This window comes from Lissotriton vulgaris, chromosome 5 (genome assembly GCF_964263255.1).
Source record: "Lissotriton vulgaris chromosome 5, aLisVul1.2, whole genome shotgun sequence".
NCBI lineage: Eukaryota > Metazoa > Chordata > Amphibia > Caudata > Salamandridae > Lissotriton > Lissotriton vulgaris.
Genome location: NC_141693.1, coordinates 1,633,507,605 through 1,633,529,268, shown reverse-complemented (window position 1 = coordinate 1,633,529,268; position 21,664 = coordinate 1,633,507,605). Strand labels below are relative to the sequence as shown.

The following is a 21,664-nucleotide window of genomic DNA, read 5'->3' as shown; positions in this document are numbered from 1 at the left end:
TAAAAGTGATGTTTTGGTGGAGATAGGGGCTTGTACATATGCCCCTCAGTGTCTATAAAAGACTTTCCAAGGTTGTGGCTCCTTAGAAGGTCCAGAGATCTCCACCACCTGAGCGGAGACCTCCAAATAATTCAGTCAGTAGTCTACTAAATTGCACTATGGTGCGTGCTTGGTGCAGGGCAGCTAGAACTTGGGAAGGGAACAGCAGCAAAATATCTTATATCTTAACATATGTTGCTGTCCTGCTCCCCCCTCTCATTCAATGCAGTGCGCTGCATTATGGAGATATTATTAAATCCGTCCTAAGAATCGCAGTTGCAACAATGTCAATTCTAACACAAGTTAATCCTCAACAGCAAATGTCCTCTGGATAGTACCACGATGAACGCTTTGCATCCATTTCCTCGGGTTTAATATGAATGTGGCACTCAGCAATGATTTATTATAATTTTTTTGAAATTTTTATTTATGGTATTTATACACGTACATACAGTGCACAGGGATAACTTAGTATGGGTAACCATCCTATGCGGTACTGGGTAAGTGGTACATACTAAGGGCTTCATTTATGAGAAATGACGCCTCGCTGTGTGAAAGCAGCGATGCGTCACTTCTCACTGCGCACTCCTTGCGACATGATTGATGTGTCAATTTTTTAATATGATGCATCATGTCGCAAGGAGTTACAGATAAGTCAGTATTTCTGTCGTATCTACTGGCGCAAAAGTGACGCATTGCTGGAGTGTGTCACAAAAGTGACGCAACTCCAGCAATGTGTACTTTCACATGGGCAAGTCCCATGTTGTTAGTGCCTGCGTCAGTCTTACGCCTGCCATGAAACAGGCGCAAGATTTTGACGCATTAGCGGCCAAGAAATTGCGCAGTGAAATCTTATAAATTTCACTGCGTCACTTCCATGACACTTTCTTGCATCAAAATGCCCCCCTTGCATACATTGGGCCTCATTTATGAAAACTGACGCATCGCTGCGTGAAAACAGCGATGCGTCACTTTTCACTGCGCACTCCTTACGACATTCCTGATGCGTCATATTTAATGTATGACGCATCATGTCGCAAGCAGTTACAGATACGTCAGTATTTCTGACGTATCTGTAAGCGCAAAAGTGACGCATTGCTGGAGTGTGTCACAAAAGTGACGCAACTCCAGCAATGCGTCCTTTCACATGGGGAAAGCCCCATGTGAAAGGGCTTGCATCAGTCTTACGCCTGCTGTGAGGCAGGCGCAAGATTTATACGCAACAGCATCCTAAAAGTGGCGCAGTGAAATCCCATAGATTTCACTGCGTCACTATTAGGAGGCTTTTTTGCGGGGGAACGCCCCCTCTGCATACATTATACCTGACGCAGGTATAATGTGGCGCAGGGGTTTCAAAAGTGACGCATCTACCTAGATGCGTCACTTTTTAAATATGGCGCAACGAGGCGCATTTTTTACACCACTGGTGCGTCACAAAAAGTGACGCACCGGCGGCGCAAAACTGACGCAAGGCCTTCATAAATAAGGCCCATTATACCTGGCGCAGGTATAATGTGGCGCAGGGGTTTACAAAGTGACGCATCTACCCAGATGCATCACTTTGTAAATATGGAGCAACAAGGTGCATTTTTTACGCCACTGGTGCATCACAAAAAATGACGCGGCGTAAAAGTGACGCACAGCCTCAAAAATGAGGCTCTAAGTATTTTTGGATGGCCCCCTTTTGCTGGTTATACAGTAGAGGTAGGTTGGGAGTAGCGTAGGAGAAGAAAAAAGTGTGAATAAGTAAAGAGAAAGAGAGATTACAGGGTTGATCTGACAGCATCAGCGAGCGTAGTGGCAGTGGCATACATTTTATTGGTTGATAGTTCATTCAATTGTTCAGGTTTTAAGGTGGGTGAAAAGAGTTTACAAAGCTTTCTCCTATTGCATGTCTTCTGAGATTTGATTTTTCTTAATTTATTCCAGCATTAAATGATTCATCCTGTTATTTATTTTATACACATTTTTTACTTTCAAACCAACGTTTTATTTGTCTATCCGTGCGGATTTCCATTTTTGGATCATACGATCAGTATGTGGTGATCGTGTTTTTCCTATTTGAAAAATTATTTGGAACTGTCCATTCATTTTAGTACTCTGACCAGTAGATGGCGCTCGAACTATATAAATAATATCCCGACAGCAAATGTGTCTTGCTGCCAAAATACACTCTACAGTGAAATTATGAGATGGCTAAATTATTTAATCCATGCACTTATTCATTGAAAAACGGTAGACTTATCACTTCATCAAGAATTTCTGTTCAGAGAATCATTTTTCATTATGTCCAGCTCAAAAATAGCTTGTTTTTCATTGTGTCCAGCTCAAAAATAGCTTGGTTGTTAACATAAAAATAATTATGTTACCCATAATGGTAGGTGAGTGGTGATTCAATACATTTTATACATTACAAGGGATTACATACGTTGATATATCTTACGTGAATTTCATATGGGGGACATGGCTGAAGTGACAGGGCGGTGACCAACCGTCAATAAATTTCACGGACGTCCTTAATTTGGGTCTCAAGTCCGTTGTACGTAAGGATACGTTTTATGGACGCCTTTTGTCGTAATTTTGGGAATTCCAGGGAACAGCACAGTTACCCTGCATGCAGCCTCAGCTCCCTGATGGGCCTGCCTCGCACTCCTTTGTTTTAAAGAGCAGCCCCACCCGCCCATTGTCATTCTGTCTGTGGCTGATTGCCACATACAGAATGACAATGGGCCGGTCTGGGCTGTTGTAGCATGTGGTGGCCTCCTCCTGCCGCAGTCTAGGGCAGGACATTCTGTCAGATAGAAATGTGTAACAAGCATTTACAATGCAATGGTTTTGCCTTTGTTAAAGTTAGAGCTATTGGCATTGCTCTTGACATTATTTTTATTTATGTTTTTTTTAACATAAAATGGCATTGTCATTTACAATGCCACTAGCTTTATCTCTCACAAATGACACACACAAACACACACAGAGTGCCCCCACACACACACCCACACAGAGCCCAACACACACACAGACACACAGAGCCCCCCACACACACAGCCACACAAAGCCCCCCAAACACACAGCCACACAGAGCCTTCCACAGACACCCACACAGCACAAGCAGGCAACAGGGGCACACGGAGGGACAAGCAGGCAACAGGGGCACACGGAAGCACAAGCAGGCAACAGGGGCACACGGAAGCACAAGCAGGCGACAGGGGCACACGGAGGCACAAGCAGGCGACAGGGGCACACGGAGGCACAAGCAGGCGACAGGGGCACACGGAGGCACAAGCAGGCGACAGGGGCACACGGAGGCAAAAGCAGGCGACAGGGGCACACGGAGGCACAAGCAGGCGACAGGGGCACAAAAACTGAGGCACAAGCAGGCGACAGGGGCACACGGAGGCACAAGCAGGTGACAGGGGCACACGGAGGCACAAGCAGGCAACAGGGGCACACGGAGGCACAAGCAGGCAACAGGGGCACACGGAGGCACAAGCAGGCAACAGGGGCACACGGAGGCACAAGCAGGCAACAGGGTCATGAAAACAAGCACAAGCAGGCAAAAGGGTCACAAGCATGAATTGTAATTTAGACGGGGCTGAAGTGGAGAACGGTCAGTAGGGAAGTAGTGCGGCTGGTGCAGTGGTACCAGGCCTAAAGGTGAGAGGGGCTGTCTGCACCCCAGTTTGGACAGTTTCCACTACCTAACAGGGATTGGTGGGAGGGGGGCGTACTTCTTGCTCGTTGGTCCCGGTGAGGACAGCAGGTTTTTGTACATTTGAGTGGCCATGCTAGACATATTACAAGTATAGATGCCTGCAGCCTCGGCGTCAGTGGGGTCAATACATGTGTGAATCAGTACACAACACGCCTGACACTAAGTGTCATACACCCACCTCAGACGGGGCTCAGTCAATGCAGGAGCACACGGTGACCTGCGGGAGGAGCCACAGTGACTACAAGGGCTAGGCCTCTCTGGCAGCCGGCGCCTGAGCTGGAGGAGTCCGGACCGTGTACACTGAACTGTCTGGCAGGGGAAATAGTGCAAAAAACGTCCCGTATTTCTGTGGCTACATTGTAACCAGATGGCGCTATGGATAGAATAAAGTACATCTTCTCCTCAGGTCACAACACGGAGAGTGGGAGGATGGAGGTAGATTGCAAGGAAGAAGGAACAAAATAAACAATGCAAATCACCCAGATACTAAGGAGAGAAGCAAGGAAAAGACGGACAAGTTTCAGATGGTAGTGCATGTACAGAATCTCATGGTCGCAAGACTCGAAAACTGACAATATCCCATCACAGACCAGTGCAGTCGCAAGAGATGGACACAGTTTTAAACTTACCAGTATGGCAGAGTTCGCATGGCTGTAAGAAACTGCACTGGCCAACAGCAAACTGCAAAGAACAAATCGCAAATATGTTTATAAAATGTAGAAGACTGACACTCAAGTGTAAATTTGGCAGTTACTACACCAACCTTCCAATTGAGAATACCATAGCCAGACTTAACAGGAGGAATAAGCCCCTGAAATTGTGGAAGCCTAGGCAAACGACAAACGCCTGACACTAAGTGTCATACACCCACCTCAGACGGGGCTCGGTCAATGCATGGTGACCTGCCGGAGGAGCCACAGTGACTACAAGGGCTAGGCATCTCTGACACCCGCCGCCGCCTGAGCTGGAGGAGTCCGGACCGTGTACACTGAACTGTCTGGCAGGGGAAATAGTGCAAAAAACGTCCCATATTTCTGTGGCACATTGTAACCAGACGGCTCTATGGATAGAATAAACTACATCTTCTCCTCAGGTCACAACACGGAGAGCGGGAGGATGGAGGTAGCTTGCAAGGAAGAAGGAACAAAATAAACAATGCAAATCACCCAGATACTAAGGAGAGAAGCAAGGAAAAGACGGACAAGTCTCAGATGGTAGTGCATGTACAGAATCTCAGAATGGCCCCCGAGCCCTCTCAGGGCTCTAAACAATAACTGGGCGTCGGAGCCCTTCGGGGGCTCTACCACAAGAATACTGGTAACGTTGGAGTCCTTCACGAACTCGAGAACAAGGTGGCCCCCTGAGCCTCGCAAGGCTCTCAGTACCGAACTGCCCCCAGAGCCCTCTCAGGCTCTAAACAACAATGGGTGCGAGATCGCACTACGGGGGGAGGGGCGGACACCGACAATGTGTCCCGACGCCCCTCTCCCCTTGCAGGCACTCACCGGGTCCGGCGGCTGCTGGAGGAGAGCTCCCGCTCCTCGGGACTCTCCGGGGCCGCGGAGGGACGTTCGCTTTCCCCGGGGCTCCTCCTGTGCTCGGGAGCCTCGGGACGGTCGGTGCAGGCTGCTTCCTCCTTCCGGCTCTCTCCTCCTCCTCCTGCGATGACGCAGAAGGGGGCTCGGCCGGCTGGGCCAATCCCAGCGCGGCCCGGGCTTGAAGGCGGGCGCTGCTTCCTCCTCTCACTCGGGGCCATGGCGGTGAATACACGGAGCAATGCCGGGTGGGCACCGGCCTTAAATCTAAATATTAAGCGAGGTGGGCACTCGCTCGGGGTACCACAACAGCGGCAAGGTCCCTGGCAGGGTGGGCACCTGCCAGCGGACAAAATACTCGAAAATCAGAAAGCGCTACCGACCAAATAAGTAGGCAGGTGCCGGCAATGCCGGACCAGATTCAGGGGCGTTCCCGGCTTTTGGCTGACGTAGCGTTACGTAGCCAAAAGCCAAAAATTCTCGGGAACGCCCCCGAATCTGGTCCGGCATTGACGGACAGGCCCGTCTACCAATGGCTAGCGAATATCTCCAAAAGCTAACACCTGCCCCTGAGCAGTTCTTAGCCATGTTATCCAATGGTAGGTGGATAACATGACTAAGAGCATTAGCTCGGTAATGCATGAATATCGCTGACTTTTCAGCGATATTCATGCATTTCGGCCGATTTTGATCGCTTAGGAGATATACCTTGATAATAGCAAGGTTCCTAAGCGATAAAAATCGCCGCAGCTCGGCGATAAAAAAATCGCCGCTAAACCAACATAGCGATAATTCTCGCTAGTTGTTGGTAATATGCCCCCCAGTTCTTTCAAAGAAGGCGGTGAAACAAGTTAAAAAGAAGGGGCTAGAGTTTTTTCAGTCTCATCATTTTAGAACTGGTGCATTTTCAGCATTATATGCAATAAAGCCATGGTTGCTGCTTTAATATTTTATGCAACCAACAACAATTGACAAAGCCAATAGTTCTGGCTTGTTGTAGGTGTAATGTTACTTGTTGTGTTATATATCTGTATACAATGACAGTAGAGGCAAAATACCAGTCAGGTGGTACACTATGCTAAGCACAGATTTTAGCTTAGGTGTTTTAAGCCACACCCTTGATTACATCGAACCCCACCAGGTTTTTCATCCCACTTAAAGCCCTGAAAACACCATGTTACAGTCACCTCAGGACGGGTGAGAGGGTAGAAAGGAGTGTGATGGATTAGTCAATTTTACTTGACCAAAAAGGTTTGCTTTTTTTGGACTAGTTAGTGGCGAGACAGAATGGTAAGACTGAGGGAAGTAGGCTTGGGCAAACACTTAGTTACACTGGCATATTGGGCATGATTTTGGTAATTTTGCATAGTAGAATCTACATAAATTTACCAAGATTATGTCATTACACCACGTCACCTAACAATATTTCCATTCAAGGAAAAATTTTAACGCAAGATGTAGGATAACTGCACTTCACAAACACGAGAAGCATCTTCCCAACAATTATTTTAGGTAGATATTTTACTACAGCGGACCATTCAGCTAATTGTTAAGCAACAAACTTCAAATCCCAACGTGAGGGCAGTTCCTTTAATGCAGGTGGTCAACAAACATTTCAGGTAAAATCCTTACCAGAGCGGGACGTTCTGGTAATTTTTGAGCAGCAGTCTGCAAATCTGAAGGCAAGCCACACTGTTTTGAACAGAAGTGATCCAGTGTATTGAGCCTACCCTCTTACCACTCTTTTCTTATATCTCTTCACTGAAAGGTGAAGAGAGTTAGCATTTCATGAATCAATATCAATTAACAGTGTAACTAATTTGGCTACACAATAAGGACCTAGAATCAATCACTATCATTACGAAGGTTTACTAAAAGTTAACAATCAAGTTAAGGCACACAAATCTTAGCACCATGCTATAAAAGTACAGAATAACAACAGGCAAACCCAAACTCCAAAAGAAATTGAGGTAGACTAATATCAGACAGACAAGAGGTTCAGTCACAGCAATACAGAGAGTAACAAGATTTTGATGCTCAGAGAAGAGTCTCAAGTTCTCTCATCTATACATTAGTAAATCTAAATCTCATAAATCAAGTCCAAGCTAAGAGGATGGTTCTAAGAATCCTAAAGAATCTAAAACATCAGAGGATTTCCATCAAGGAAATTAGAACAAGTCAAGGAAAATGTAAGTAGGACCGTGTCAGCATTTCGGAAGCTCTGTCAAGCGTCTTCTTGGGTAAGAGAATAATTGTTAGCCTAAGACACACTTAGCAAGAATCAAATGGAAGCCTAGAGGTCGGAACTTCTCAAAGTACAAGGGAAAGTGTGATAACCTAAGACAGTGTGAACAACTGTTATTTCCATCAGGATCCTGAAAGCAACACCCCTCTGTATGCATCACCAGGATCCATTGTCCTCTCCCTTCTCACGTTGTGAACTGCAGCATTGGTAAAAAAAATCTCTCAATAGACATGGGAGTGACATCGTCTTCTCACACTTAGGCTATGTTGTAACATTGCTGAAAAGGCTGTGGTATTGGCAGTACTTCTATGTTTCTTTGGTTCTGCCTGTACTCTGTGTCATACTGATGTTATCTCTTTCCCTAAGCCTTTTGGAATGTTATGTATGTCAATGAAATGTAGTTATGTCATAAGCCTTGGATTTAGCCTGAGGTGGATTTAGGCAGGTGATGCAGCTGTTGTCCCTGTTGGATAAGATCTTCTTTCCTAAATAATAAACCTGAATGTTTCACCCCTATTCTGCCTAGTCGGATATCATTATTTAACAATTTCACAAAGTCCTTTCAGTTAAAGCTCTGGCTACCTATTTTATTTCGTCACAGTTTTCTTTCCAGGCTCGCGCTTCTATCACTAGTATAGTAATGTTTTTATTCTCAAACTAACAATGGATGTGCATACCAGCAAGAAATGTCATGTTAGCAACAAATGGAAAGCAGCATTTTATGCAGCATAGCAAGCAGGCCTACTAAAGACAACTTAAAATATTACCTCAGTGGTGTACATTTAATATGCGTGTGCACGTTTAAACACAAATGTAGATAAACCTTCTATACATTAGATTCACATTACATGTAGCATACGGTAAATTAATTGTATGCAATATATGAAATGTTAGTGTACACATTACATACCCCTAGATTTTATCTAATGTAAATGAGATTTCATAACATGAAGAGTGTTTTATTTATACTCAAACATCTAAACAGTAAGAGCCCCATTAGGATGTTGGGCGGATTGCCACCGCCCGCATGGCGGTGGCGATCCACCCAACATCCGCCTCCACCTGCTATATTACTATGGTGGAGGGACCACGGCAGACGGAAAGACAGTCCGCCGCTTTTTCACCCAGGAAAAGAGTTTAACATGGTGGCGGTGTCTGTTAGACACCGTCAACCATATTATGATGGGGGCGGACACATGCCTTTCCGTGGAGGCATGCGGGAATCACTGGCGGGGGCCTGTTGCGGGCCCCCAGGGATTCTGGGAGGTGGGGGGTGCACATGGGGGTGGTCAATATACAAAGTGGCAGGCACTGCGCCTGTCATGTTGTACATTGAACTGCTTAACGTGCATTTTTAGCATTGCGGCGGGATGAACCCGCCACTTTGGCAGGCCCATCCTAATGGCCCAAACGGGACCCCCGCCCTTATCACAGGCGGTCCCTTTTTTGTGTCGGGATGGCGGGCCGCCAAGTCCGCCTGCCATCCTAATGTGCTCCTAAATGTCATTTATTGTATTAAGGCACATATCATGTAAGTTGAATTAATTTATATTGTGAGTACATGTCTACCATGTAAGGATGATTTATTCATCAAACCGTCAAAGAATATTTCAATTAGTATGGTGAAGGTACTCAATAGGAGTAAGTTCATTGATCATACAGTGAATACACATTAGAAATAAAGTCAAGTGCAAAGCTTACACTAATCATTAAACCACACAAGAAACATGTGATAAGTGCACATTCATGCTATGCATTTACCATAAAATTGTGGCACATTTGTGACGTATAAAGGATGGGTAAAATTGTGCTGCACCACAATCAACCAGAAAATCAACTCAAAATTACAATTTTGATTTTAAATTTTTACCCAAACAGAACTCTTGGGTAATATTTTGAGTGTGAGATGTTTTTTTTAAAGTAGGAATTCAATGCCATAGAAACTGCAAGGCTACTGTACATACAGTAGGGACTTCATTTCACTGACCCGAAGGCTTCTTCCTATACTTTGTTCAGTCCTTGATGATTTTGGATTTGGATTTAGTAGCGAAGGCATCACTCTCTTTTTGTCTGCAATATCTGCTACATTCTTACCCTTGAACAGGATGCCAGCAAACTAGTACTTGGGGTCACTCTAGTAGACTTGGGTTTTGTTCAAGTGATCAATCAGGGCTCAAACAGCAGGGCAGGTCTCTGAGGTTTCAAGGTAGGCTCCAGGCAGCTGTCCTTCCAGGTGCAGCAACGCAGTTTTGTGGGGTACACAGCAAGCCACAGCAGTAGGCAGTCTTCTGAGAGTCCTTCCACAGGTCCAGAAAGTAAACTGAAGAGTGGGCCTGAGGGTCACATTTTATACTTGGTGCCTTATTTAAAGTAGGAGACATTTCTGGAGGATTCACCGTGAAGTGCTTGGAATTTCGTGATTCCTGAGCCAAGGTTTCATGCTGGCTGCAGGGACAATGCAGTGCTGATAAGCCCTTTATATGAAGGCAGAGCACAGCCTATTCAGTGGCACACGGGGTGTGCCAAACTCTGCTCATCTATCCTGCCAGTAGATGGTCCATTCGGGCGCACCTAATCCCTCTATTGTGTGACTGTCTGAAAGAATATACAAAGTCCAACTGCCAACTGTATACAGTCATGTGACCTAGGACAGGATGCAGGCACCATATAGCAAAGGGCAGGAAAATGCAGACGTTCCAAAAGTGGCATTTTTTAAAGTTGTAATTTAAAATCCAACTGTATAATTAAAGAGGATTTGCAATTACAATTTTATGGATACCAAACATGAAATGCTTGTCTTTTCCAAATCAAAAGTTAGCACTTATTAAACCCAATGTTACCCTATAGGACAGGTAGGCCTAACTGTAGTGAAGAAGAAATTTAGGAGTTTTTCCATACCAGGACATGAAAAACGTGAACATACATGTCCAGCCTTTTGATAATAATATACCCTACCCTATAAGGTACCAATTGCCTACCTTAGTGATGACAAACTCCCCTCTTATTGCAGGTATAAGGCTTGGGAGGGAGGTTGTATTGCCAAGTCAAATTGGCAGTTTAAAATGGCATCCGGCTGTAATGGCAGGTCTGGGACATGTTTTAAGGGGTTGCTTACATGAGTGGCACAAAAAGTACTGCAGGCTCACTAGTAGCATTTATTTTACAGAGCCTGGATGTGTAGTAAATCATCCTACAAGGAACTTAAAAGCAAATTAAGTGTGCCAATTCCTCATTTGGCGCACATCTTCGGAAAGCGCCTCACTTGATCCTGAGAATGGGCTGCCTTGAGGGGACGTTTGCTTTAGAGTCGGGCCCGTGAGGTAGTGCGGGGACTCGGCGTCCTCCGTAAATGCGAATTCCTTATTATTCTGTCTTTTAATTATTATCGCCACAGCTCTCCTCGTCTCACTTTCAGATGAGCTTGGAGATGCTGTGAAAGGCAGAGCGGGTTTTTGTCGCTCTGGTCGGTGCTTAGAATTCACGTCCATGAGAGGCCGTGGGCGCCTGGGCAGAAACAAATAACACAATTGCAGAGCACTGGGGGGTGGACAGTGGGGCTTGCGCCGGTTCTAGAAGGCACAAGGGCTGGGGCCACTGGACACGGGGGTGGATGTCACTGGACCTAGGTCGCACTGGAGCTGCATGGCATGGAGTACAGTGGCACTAGAAAAGAGCCAGCTCGAGGCCTGCATGGCGCAGCTTTGGGTGTTCAGCACTATGGGTGATTCTGACCCTGCAGATTCTAGGTCAAAGGTGACTGGGGGGCCAAGGCCGCTCTACTTCAAAGTGGTACCTGTAGAAGAAGGTTCATGCCACGATTGCGCTGGGAGGTTGAGGCAATAATTGTGACTTATTAAACGTGTCTGCTGATGCACAATTCAGTAGTTTCTAGAGTTGCTGTATTATTCCATGGTGGTTTTAGATCACATGGACTGGGTTATTCCTCTTTGTATTAGATCACAGAGGCCCAAGGGCTCCAGAGGGTGGACACATGATCGCAGACTACTTCTAGCTCACAGGCTGTGCAGTGACGCTTCCATTGTGGAGTAGATCATAAAAGTAGACTTGTTTTGGCACTGTTTTGCATACAAGGGCTTAGATGGATTATTTCATATTGGTTTGAGGTCACAGGTCGGGGATTGAGGATTCCACTGGTATCTTACATTCTTAGGACTGGATCATTAGAATTGGATAGAAGAGCTATTCTAGAATGGTTCTAGATAAAGCGAACGTGGTTGGTTGAATAGTTTTCCAACCATTTTGGAAAATATTCTCTTATAGGTCTAGATCGGTCGATCCTTGAGCTTTACAAAACCACTATCACGTTTTAGCACTAATGATCACTTTTCACTGGCAGGCTAATTTTAGAGGCCTGGATTCCCAGTGAATGTCATCGGAAACATCACTTCTTGATTTTGCCCCATCCCGCAGGAATAATTAATGCTTCTGTAATGCTGGGCGGGACCCCAGGTCAGCAGCAATCATGATTTCACTCAGAATCACGACGTCCTGGCAGTGTGTATATAAGTGCAGGGTGCAGTGACTGGACCAGAGCAGAATGTTTCCCAATTCCCATATTAAATATGATCGTATGAATAGTACACTCATAATAATGCCTTTCAGCGCTGCCTCTTGGCGCATGCAGGGTTAGGGGCAGATGGCAAACGCAGGTAGAGCTTTTTTGGGAAATCCAGCTGACAATAGAGGCCTGTCCACTGATTAACTCGGGTTCACTGTCTACTGGTTTGGTAGGACAATTGTGGAAATGAAAGTGGCTCAGCCCCCACCCTCCTGGCTGTTAAAATGTACTGCTATTGTGAAATTTGGAGTTCTATCCACCAAGGGGTGAAGTTTTGATTCTCTTTACTTAATGTGGTGTCTGTAAACTTCTTTTAGGTACTATTGTATTGCTTTGTATTGCATTGTTTACACATCGCTTACTACTCCTCTGTGTGGCACTGAAGTGGTTGCCTACTTGGACAGCAAGCTAGACAGTGTAGAGCAGGGGTACTCATAGTACGGCCCGCGGGCCGCCCGCGGCCCGGCAAGCCTTCCTTGGCGGCCCGCGGACCTTACAGACATGTACCAGTTTAATAAAAAAAAAATCTCGAGTGTCAGTAAATACCACCGGCTGCAGCAGCCGGGACTCGGAGAGGCTCTGCTCTCTGGGGGCCGAGAGATTCCAGCCATAGAGTGGAGCTGCAGGGGCCTCGGAAGAGGTGAAACTGAACAAAGCCTCATTAAAAAGTTAATGGCCCTTAAAGACCTGTGAAATGCTCCGGCGCGGCTGTGCGCGCGCTAGGCAAGCTGTCTCATCCCGGGCTGACAAGGGGGTGGGGGCGATTTTAAACTCAATGAATGTTGCACGCCTGTATGTGACACATATATTTCCTTCAGGGCTTTGACCTGGCACGCAGGTTTCTGGTGGCCACATACAAAAGCTTGCTTGCCCCTGGCTGAAGGCAGGGCTGTCCTCTTTAATTTTATCCAAAAATAATTTGCTAAAAACTTTCAATATTTTCGGCGGTGAGAATATGTTCTGCTATGTCACATGCCTCTTCCAGTGTCTTCTTTGTAGTGTCCATTCATACGTCCGGAATGGCAGGCTTACGCAAAGATACCGCCTACTAAAAGCAGTGCGCAAGCAGGAGCATGCAAGATTTCAGACTTTTAAAGGAGGACCGCGTTCCATTGGGAGCTTTTCTAAAGATGCAGTGACTGCTCTGTAGATGAGGAACAAACGGTCTAGAATGCAAAGAAGTCTTGTTCAATATGTTAGCGGATTCTCACTCAAGTCAAGTTTCGAAACAAACCCGATTTATTACTTCTGCCTTTAGCCCGTGTGATCTTTCAGATGCTGTGTCTGCAGTCAATACCATTCGGTTGCTTGGCAGAAACTCCGGATCAGGCGGCATGTTATGACGCTCTGTATAGCGGTGCAGGTTCAAAAGTGGCAAGGGAGACTTGCACAGGTATGATCCAAGCAACAAACACGGAAGGAGCAACCTCGGCAGGTAAAGCAGTAGTACTGTGCCACATCGAAGCAATGAAATGACTTCAATTCAGACCGCAGGGACGTCAATTTATTGTGCTTCCCTCTTCGGAAGGAAGGACTTTATGTTTGCTGTTTAGTCATGATTCTTGCTATTTGCTTTTTCACTTCCTCATCCCGGTGCTGTAACAAGGATACCAAGAAGCTTTGCCTTGAATCTCCGAACAACAAAGAGAAGTGCGAGTCTTCGTGGTATTGACGGTGAGCAGCTCCACTGTCCATATTTTCATTCAGATTTACCACAAAGGTGAGCCCCCGTAGGAGGATGTCATCATTTGTGCATGTGTGGAAGAAGGATGCCAACGAGGAAGGTACTTGAGTACTCAGAAGATCTGTTGTGAGCGATGGGTTTGCAGACAAATTCACAAGCACCTTCAAAACATGAATCTGCGTCTTTTTATTTCCATGAGACCACAGACGAAGAAAGCAAGGTAAGGATTTTACGATCATGTCTTGGTACTCGTTTGTAACAGACATGTTAGTTAACAGCCTAAGTGCAGCTAACTGCAGGTCAGAGTTCAGTGGAGCAACTTCAACAGTTGCACAAATAGGTTCAATATAAATCTTTACCTGTTCCTGATTGCTCAAGTTCATACTCAAGTTGTTAAGCGCATTTAAAGCCTGTGCCTGGACTTCAGGAACAGGATCTGAAAGCATGTTTCCAATTACTGGAAGAGCCCCTAAATTACGAATAAGATCTTGATTAACTGAAAATGCAGCACTGTTACTAAGAGTAATCAAGGCTTGTTTTCGAACTGACGATTCTTCTGTGGCTTCAAGCAGTTCAATAACTCTTTGTAGACGTTGAGCATCCAAATTGCTTGATGGATTTATTAGAACATCTGTAGGGTTCTCCCTCACTTTGGCCACCAAAGTCATTCCGGACACCCTGCGCAGGAGACCGCCTGTTGCCTCAGGGGCCCAAGTCAGGTTCTTGGAATCCGCCTCATCTCTGTCCTGTGTCGCCCCCGCACCGTCCCCTGTGTAAGACCCCGGTTTAGACGGCTCACTGCGTAAAAGGCGTTTGTACAGCCAGTAGCATACGCTGGAGCCGACCACCAACCCAAGCAGGGATCCAAGAAGAGTCCTACCGTGAGGGCCCATGACGGGCGAAGCTGCATCCTTCACAACCTACTTTTAACAGTGTGCAAAGGGGAGGACGAGGGAGGGAGAGACTGGGGAGGGAGAGAGAGGGAGTGTCAGGGGAGGGAGAGAGAGGGAGAGACGGGAGGGAGAGAGAGGGAGAGAGAGGGAGTGTCAGGGGAGGGAGAGAGAGGGAGTGTCAGGGGAGGGCGATGGAGGGAGAGAGAGGGAGAGTCAGGGGAGGGAGAGAGAGGGAGTGTCAGGGGAGGGAGAGAGAGGGAGAGTCAGGGGAGGGAGAGAGAGGGAGAGTCAGGGGAAGGCGATGGAGGGAGAGAGAGGGAGAGTCAGGGGAGGGAGAGAGAGGGAGTGTCAGGGGAGGGAGAGAGAGGGAGAGTCAGGGGAGGGACAGAGAGGGAGAGTCAGGGGAAGGTGATGGAGGGAGAGAGAGGGAGAGTCAGGGGAGGGAGAGAGAGGGAGTGTCAGGGGAGGGAGAGAGAGGGAGTGTCAGGGGAGGGAGAGAGAGGGAGTGTCAGGGGAGGGAGAGAGAGGGAGAGTCAGGGAAGGGCGATGGAGGGAGAGAGTGGGAGAGTCAGGAGAGGGAGAGAGAGGGAGTGTCAGGGGAGGGAGAGAGAGGGAGTGTCAGGGGAGGGCGATGGAGGGAGAGAGAGGGAGTGTCAGGGGAGGGAGAGAGAGGGAGAGTCAGGGAAGGGCGATGGAGGGAGAGAGTGGGAGAGTCGGGGTGGGTCATGGAAGGGGAGAGAGGGAGTGTCAGGGGAGGGAGAGGCAGAGGGAGGGAGAGGGAGAGCGAGGCGTGAGGGAGAGTGAGGGAGAGCCAAGGTGAGGGAGGGAGAGCCAGGGCGAGGGAGGGAGAGAGAGGGAGAGCCAGGGCAGGGTGAGGGAGGGATGGAGAGTGAGGGGAGGGCAAGAGAGGGAGAGAGTCAGGGGAGGGAAAAGGAGACAGGGAAAGAGAGGGAGGGAGAGAGTCAAGGGAGGGAGAGAGTCAGGGGAGTGAGAGAGATGGCGAGTCAGGGGAGGGAGAGTCAGGGAAGGGAAAGAGAGGGAGAGTAGGGGGAGGGAGGCAGAAGTAGGGATGGAGACAGAGGTAGGGAGATAGAGGGAGGGAGCGAGGGAGAGAGGGAGGGAGACAGAAAGAGAGAGGGAGGGAGACCGCGAGAGTCAGGGAGACAGAGAGAGAGGGAGGGAGACAGAGAGAGGGAGGGAGACAGAGAGAGGGAGGGAGACCGAGAGAGGGAGGGAGACAGAGAGCAGGAGGGAGACAAAGCAGGAGGGAGGGGGAGGGAGGGAGGGAGGGAAGGAGACAGAGGGAGGGAGTCAGAGGGAGGAAGACAGAGCAGGAGGGAGACAGAGGGAGGGAGGGAGAGGGAGGGATGCAGAGAGAGGGAGGGATGCAGAGAGAGGGAGGGAGACAGGGGGAGGGAGGGAGACAGAGAGAGGGAGGGAGACAGAGAGAGGGAGGGAGACAGAGAGAGGGAGGGAGGGAGAGGGAGAGAGGGAGGGAGACAGAGAGGGAGGGAGACTGAGAGGGAGGGAGACAGAGAGGGAGGGAGACAGGAAGGGAGGCAGGGAGGGAGACAGGGAGGGAGGGAGACAGTGAGGAAGGGAGACAGGGAGACATGGAGGGAGGGAGACATGGAGGGAGGGAGACAGGGAGGGAGGGAGACAGGGAGGGAGACAGAGAGGGAAGGAGGGAGACAGAGAGGGAAGGAGGGAGACATAGAGACAGAGAGACATACAGGGAGGGAGACAGAGAGGGAGGGAGACAGAGAGGGAGGGAGACAGAGAGGGAGGGAGACAGGGAGGGAGGGAGACAGGGAGGGAGGGAGACAGAGGGAGGGAGGGATGGAGATGGAGAGAGGGAGAGAAAGTGGGAGGGAGGGTGACGGAAAGAGGGGGGAGACGAAGAGAGGGAGAGAAAGGGAGGGAGAGGGAGGGAGGGAGGGAAACAGAGTGAGGGAGGGAGACAGAGAGGGAGGGAGGGAGAGAGACAGAGAGAGGGAGGGAGGGAGACAGAGAGGGAGACAGAGGGAGGGAGGGAGGGAGACAGAGGGAGGGAGGGAGATAGACAGAGGGAGGGAGGAAGACAGAGGGAGGGAGGAAGACAGAGAGAGGGAGGGAGACAGAGAGAGGGAGGGAGACAGGGAGGGAGACAGAGGGAGGGAGGGAGACAGAGGGAGGGAGACAGAGAGAGGGAGAGAGGGGGGAGGGAGAGAAAGATAGGGAGGGAGGGAGAGGAAGAGAGAGAGATATGTGTGTATGCTGGATCTGGTGGGTCAGTGGACGAAGACGTCCACTGCAGGGGCCTGTGTTCAACCTCATGGTCAGAGTTTTTTTTTGGCTCTAGCCCCGCCCCCTCTCTCACTGACCCCGCCCCCTCCGGTGCGGCCCTCGGCCACAAACCACACTGTAATTTTGGCCCCTGAGAGAAAGTTTGTGAGTACCCATGGTGTAGAGTGTGTGGTCCGAAGGTGTTGTCTTTGTTTTTTGATCCTATCTCTGAAGTGTCTTCATGTTGTGCTTGACGACCACGAGGCGGGTTATTGTGTCAAGGAACACAGCATTTAGCAGTGTGGTGGATGAAGAGGTCTGAAAGGCAGCCATGCCGTTTACGTTTTTTAGTAAGCTGACAGCTTTAAACAGCCCTGCAGGCCCCCGTATGGTGTTTCTTAACACCACGGTCCACTTAGCTTGTTACTACACTGGAATGTACATTCTGAGATATTTTGTTTCAGTTTATGGTCCTCAGAAGGTGCAGGGCCGACCCAAATCGTATTGACCGGGAGAGCGCTCTGGCGGAAAGAACATTTAGTGTTTGTTGTGGGGTGGGGGGTCGTTGTAGTGTGATGCAGGAGATGTGAGGGAGCTGGGAGGAGGGCAAGGGGTTGATGGGGTGCTAACAATTACTCTGAGGTACATTAAGTGCTGATTATAAATTCTTTAAAACTGGATCCGATTGTGAGCACGTGAGGTGGACGAGCTGCTGCTTGCATAACATTTAGTCCGTCCGCTCCCTGCTGCGCACCTCGGAATATTGGCGTCCCGGGCCAAGCTCACCCATGCCCCAGACCAGCGCTGCATAGGTGGAGGGAGAAATGGTGGAGAGATCTGTTGGGATGGGCTTCGCTACTATCATCCCATGTTTGAATGCCATTGTGCGATGACCAGAGATATGGTGTTAGTGTGTTCTGTTGCCTGGTGTGTATTTCTTTGGAAACAAGAAAGAGAGACGGTGCTTAAGCCAATAAGGCTTTGGTGTGTTGGTTGCAAATGTGGCATGTGATGGAGTGTATTGTTTTATTTGTGAGAGCTACCGCTGTACTGCTTGCAGTGTATGGAAGAAGAGTGATATAAACGCATGCGTGCTTGTGTCTACCATCCTTAAGAGATGTTGTTCCAGGTCCGCACTATGTGTCATGCATATTAAAATACTTGCCCAAAAGCAATGTTCTATCTTACTTTTTCTTGCAATAAATCACATGTAAGTTGAAAGTATAGTCTAAGCCAGTGGTCTTCAAACTTTTTAATGCTGCACCCTGTGAAAAAATAAAATGAATGGGGCGCCCTCAGAATTTTTCACAATTATTCTATTACGTTAGCAATATTCAAATATGTCTTGACTTATTTAAACACAAGAAACATTTAAACACTGCAGTAAAATTATGTCACTGTTTTGAAAATGCAAACAAATACATGACTGGCAAACATACTATTCTGGTCCGGCTACTACTACAGGTTACTAACATGTAGACGTATTCACATTGTGAATATTAGAATTGGAGGAGGGGGGTTTCAAGAATATTTGGAGTCCCTTCCCTTTTGACACATGTTCCCAGCTTGGATATTCATGACAAAAGATGTTAGTGATAGTCATTGACAGAGTGGTTACTGACGCTCCTTACCTCCCCATCCCCGTTTCTTAAAACAAAGCACTGCTATCACTATCATTCTTCTTTTGGCCAGAGCTTGGCACTCCCCTGGGATCACTTGATCCACCCCTCCCCCCCCCTATGGGGCCGCCCCCCAGTTTGAAGACCCCTGGTCTAAGCCAATGAGACAAAATGTGTGCAGAGTCTTTTGAGGCTGTCAAAGGTATTTTGACAAAATGTTCATTTATTTTACCTCTTTCACCACATTAGTTCCTGTCCGACACATGGTCCTATGTTGTAGAGGATAACTTGAGCCAGACCTTGTTTTCTTTTTTTTAGAAAAAAACACTTAGCCTGCACAAACTTCGCGTTTGAGTCCAACCTTGCAACGCTAGAGATGAAACCACAAGTCTCTCAGTGGCGGCTGGTGACATTTGAAAGTGGTGGGCCGTAAATACTGTGGCGAGCGAGTTCAGCAAGCGAGGCCGAACCACCTATGGGGGCTTTGGGGCGTTTGGGGGGTTCAGGGGGTTCTCCCATGAGAACATTTTGAAAAAAGAGTGGGCAAATGGTGCATTCTGAAGCACATTTGAGAAAGAGGTGGCTTGGCGCATAAATCTCTGGGAGTAGCCAGACAAGTCTCTTTGCACTTGCACAGATACATCTCTCTCCCTGCATTCACATAGGCACAGTCACCCTGCACTCATAGACCCATTACTCGCCCGGTCCCTGACACATCACTAAGCCAGCATTCACCCATCCACATCACTCACTCTGGACTCACACAGGTACACTGCTCAACCTGCACTCACACAGACATCACTCACCCTGGACTCACGCAGACACACTGCTCACCATGCACTCACACAGACATCACTCACCCTGGACTCACACAGGCACACTGCTCAGCCTACACTCACACAGACATCACTCACCCCGGACTCACACAGGCACACTGCTCAGCCTCTTGCAATACTCGCGGTCGTGCCGTGGGGGTCATGGCAACATTGTATATTTTATTAAAAGGGATATGGCTATTTTTTTTTTACCAGTAGGTTACCAACAAAACGACGATATTATGGGCAATCTCCGGAGAGGGGCCAAAAAATGAATGGGCATATCATCTAAACTGACGTGTCTCACGTGTCTGAGCTGTTTTGAGGCACAATAGTACTCAGTGTGACAAACTGACACTTTCAAAATCTTCATTCAAAGTACCCTTTGTCTGCCTCATCTCACCTGCCACAAATCCAGATTCTAAACTTTTTAAGTAATTCTGTGCTGCGTTCCGGGCTTTGTTACAGCGCCTTGGGCACCCGCGGGGCACTTGGCTGTGAGCTAGAAAACAAAGGTTAAGGAGGGTCAAGGGGACTATCTTTATAGACCTACCAAACTCAATACCCCTAATCAAACTACAATCAACAAAAAGAGTCGGAAGGTCTGTTAAACGACGTAGCTGAGTCTATGAAGTCCTAATGAAGTGATCCTTTTGGATTGCACTGAACCAGGCCGAATGGTCACAAGACACAGATATGTGTGAGATATCCTATCAGCCCACCCATTTGGCAGAGCCTCGTCATGTAGGACACCTACCCAGGGTGGTGAGTCCAAGCCCAGTGAATTGGCCAGACATCACGCACTACTGGTTCAACATGTAAAAGTGTCCGTGCCACTGAATGGTGCTGAAAAAGTGCAGTGCAAAACAGGGAACAAAATAAGAGTGATCTAAAATGACGGTCGAGGCAAAGAAAAATATGTTTAATGAAGATATTCACCAAGACGTCAGATTAAAAAGAAGTGTATAACAGTGTGAAAAAATCACTGTGATGCTTTGCTGTGTTGTGAATTAGGCCAACATGTTTCTGCCGAAGGTGGAACTACACCGGCATTCTTCAGGGCCAACTAAAACCAGATGTTGCTACTGCAAAGGTACACTCAGACAATTAATGAACAAGTGAAACAAAAACAGGACAGACCAACTAATATGTTTAAAGATCTGTCCACAACTGTTGGTGTGGTCATGTAGACCATCCTACCATATCCTCCAGATCAGAAGATGATAGAGGAAGTACTCCTGAAAATGGGAACAAAAAAAGACAAAAAAAGGTTGTCCATTTTACAATCATAATAGATTATTCACGAAATCAGAACCAACATATAAACTTAGCTAGGCAAGCCCCTACTAGGACAGCCTCATATTATACAGGTATCATATTAAAGTAACCCATCAGTCATTGCTAAACATAAATTTCAAAAAAGTATGAAAGGACTTACCCAGCAGTATGTGGGAGTCAAGCCTCACCTCACCCGGCAACGGCTCGGATATTGAGGCCCCGCTCTGTGCACAGGAAAAATATACTATGTCATCCTGAGTGGACTCAGAGGTCTGTAGTCAATGTCAGGTAGTGCTGCTGTGCATATGAAAAAACTGGATGTGTACCTGTCCTTACCGAACACAGTCCCATGGAGGACAAGGAGTGGACTGACTAATAGACAAAGCCTGTGACTAGTGGCTGACTAGCGCACTCACCCTAGAATAAGCACCCCAAGAAATCTAGTGCCTATACTATGGTCAACAGTTAGTTGTATACTCCTAACCTCAAGTAGCCAAGAAACACATGTATACAATAAGGCTCAGCGAGTATTGAGGAGAAGTGGGTCAAACTAGAAAACGACCCCTGACCTGTAATCTTCTGTGTGAGTACAATAGGTGGAATGAACCTAGTACTATCTCCCTACTTTGTAATTAAAGAAAGAGTGGCAAGAGCTCAGTTGTTAAGGCTATGGCTAAAAATAGCGTCTGCCTATAAGGAAATAAACTGCAAATGAGCTGTACATGAAAAGGGGGTCACAGCAAACTCCCAGAACTAGGCAGTGTGCATCAAATATGGCTACTCACCTCTCCGTCGGTACCCCTAGGCAGACACCTAAGCCGAACGGGAGGCGACGCGGAGAGGTGAGATACATGTCTTTATACCCCCTGTGATAGGGTAATCGGGAGCAGCTGTGTACCTATCACCGCCGCCCATATAGCGCGGACGTGTCCTTTGCGCATGCGCGGCTAAGTGGCGCTACACACCGCTGTGTATACAGAATCGGGCATGCGCGATGCGG

General features: G+C 47.7%; 1 non-coding gene and 1 pseudogene across 1 annotated transcript; both read right to left on the bottom strand.

The window, feature by feature from the left end:
• Nucleotides 1-4,265: 4,265 nt before the first annotated feature.
• On the bottom strand, nucleotides 4,266-4,344 carry LOC147716876 (small nucleolar RNA Z195/SNORD33/SNORD32 family). Its single transcript, XR_015296211.1, has one exon. It is a non-coding gene; the product is annotated as a small nucleolar RNA Z195/SNORD33/SNORD32 family (small nucleolar RNA).
• A 9,302-nt stretch (nucleotides 4,345-13,646) lies between these two features.
• Nucleotides 13,647-14,699, bottom strand: LOC147716875 (armadillo repeat-containing protein 10 pseudogene; annotated as a pseudogene).
• Nucleotides 14,700-21,664: the final 6,965 nt, after the last annotated feature.